Consider the following 2,530-nt stretch of genomic DNA (forward strand, 5'->3'; position numbering starts at 1 on the left):
AGGCGTGGTGGTGCACACCTGTAGTTCCAGCTACTTGGGAGGCTGAGGTGTGAGGATCTCTTGAGCCCTGGAGGTCAAGGCTGCAGTAAACTATGATTGCACCACTGCACTCACACCTGGGTGACAGAGTGACATATTGTCTCAATAAAAAAAGGAATGAAGTACTGATACGTACTCTAATATGAATGGACCATGAAAAACATTATGCTCAGTGAAAGAATTCAGACATAAAAGGCCACATATTACACGATTCCACTTATAGGAAATATCCAGAATAGGTAGCTCCATAGACAAAAAGGAGATGGGAGGTTGCAGGGGCTGAGGGAGGAGGGTGGGAAGTGACTGCCTACTGGATTTCTCTTTGGTATAATAAAGACGCTTTGGAGCTAGATAGTGGTGATGGTTGCATAACATTGTAAATGTACTAACTGCCACTGTTAAATGGCTGAAATAGTAAATGTTATGTGCATTTTTTTTTTTTTTTTTTGAGACAGAGCCTCGCTCTCTCACCCAGGCTGCAGTGCAATGGGGTAGTCTCAGCTCACTGCAACCTTCACCTCCCGGGTTCAAATGATTCTCCTGCCTCAGCCTCTCGAGTAGCTGGGATTACAGGCTCACACCACCACGCCCAGCTAATATTTGTATTTTTAATAGAGACGGGGTTTCACCATGTGGGCTAGTCTGGTCTCAAACTCCTGACCTCAGGCGATCCACCAGTCTCGGCCTCCCAAAGTGCTGGGATTACAGGCATGAGCCACTGTGCCCAGCCCTGTTATGTGTGTCTTACCACAACTAAAAGAAAACAGATTCTGCGGCCACATCTTAAAAAAAAAAAAAAAAGCAGAAGGCAGATAATGGCCATGTTTCAGACAGGGTTTGCTCAGTGGCTTCCACACAGCGGTCCCATCCTCGGGGTGGTTAATAAAAGCTTCTGTTGGGAGACTCAGAGGGAAGGGCTGGGTGAAGCGAGCCGCAGGGGGACCTGGCCTGTCCTCACCTGACATCCATCAGCTCCCAGCAGAGGCCAGCAGGAGTCCGGACTCCTTGGTCGGAGAAGCACAGGCAAGGTGGCCAAGGGCACCGCAGAGAGCCCCGGCAAACTTCCCCTTTGGGTTTCTTGGCCCCAGCTGTGGGCCGTCAAGCAAACTTTGTAATCGACGCTGGTGACCCGACATGGAAAATGACTTTCTCCGTCACCCGATTCAAACGTCATCAGATTGCTTTTGGTGTCGGAAGCAGAGCACACCTTAACAAGCACCTCCCCAGCTGTACCTTTTAATAAAACACACAGGTTGAATGTATTTCCAATGTCTGGAATGAATCAGGGAAGTGGGTTTTTTAATCACCAGCTCTCAGGAGAAACACGTTCTGGAGAGCAAAAGGCAAGAACGAACCTTTTCAACAAAACCACCTGCAGAGAAACCCCTCTGTGAGTCCAGTGTCGTAAATGAAAATGTTACCAGGCTGGGCGTGGTGGCTCATGCCTGTAATCCCAACATTTTGGGAGGCCGAGGTGGGTGGATCATCTGAGTTCAGGAGTTCGAGACCAGCCTGGCCAATACGGCGAAACCCTGTCTCTACTAAAAATACAAAAATTAGCCGGGCGTGGTGGCAGGCACCTGTAGTCCCAGCTCCTGGGGAGGCTGAGGCAGGAGAATCGCTTGAACCTGGGAGGCAGAGGTTGCAATGAGCCGAGATTGCGCCACTGCACTCCAGCCTGGGCAACAGAGTGAGAGTCCGTCTTAAAAAAAAAAAAAAAAGAAAAGAAAAAAGAAAATGTTAGCTACACGCACAGCTTAGGGGCAGCTCCCTGAAATTTGTAACTGTTTAGCCCTTGGTGTGTCCGTCCAGGATGGGTCATGTCTTTCAAGCTGCACCTGCCCACAGGAGAGCCCACCCCCAAAATGCTGCAGCTGTCACAAGGTTGCCTCTTGTTCATTCAGTTCTTAACATGGTTGTTCTTACAACTTTATTAAAGAATGAATGGTTTTGGCTGGGGTGCAGTGGCTCACATCTATAATCCTAGAACTTTGGGAGGCTGAGGGGGGAGGATTGCTTGAGTCCAGGAATTTGAGACCAACCTGACCAACAGGGCATAACCCCATCTCTACTAAAAATACAAAAAAAGTAGCCAAGCATGGTGACAGATGGCTGCAATTCCAGTTACTCAGGAAGCTGAGGCACGAGAAACATTTGAACCTAGAAGGTGGAGGTTGCAGTGAGGTGAGATCGTGCCACTGCACTCCAGCCTGGGTGACAAGAGGGAGACTTTGTCTCAAAAAAAAAAAAAAATTAATGGAAATGGTTTTGGCTGAGTGCAGTGGCTCACACCTGTAATCCCCGCACTTTGGGAGGCCAAGCAGGGAGCATCACTTGAGTCCAGGAGTTCGAGACCAGCCTAGACAATGTAGAGAAACCACATCTCTACAAAAAAAATTTTTTTTTAATTAGCCAGGCATGCCTGGGAGTTCAAGGCTGCTGTGAGCTATGATGGCACCACTGCACTGCAGCCTGTCTCAAAAAATAATAA

The sequence above is a fragment of the Mandrillus leucophaeus genome, unplaced genomic scaffold (genome assembly GCF_000951045.1).
Source record: "Mandrillus leucophaeus isolate KB7577 unplaced genomic scaffold, Mleu.le_1.0 Scaffold1, whole genome shotgun sequence".
Classification (NCBI taxonomy): Eukaryota; Metazoa; Chordata; class Mammalia; order Primates; family Cercopithecidae; genus Mandrillus; species Mandrillus leucophaeus.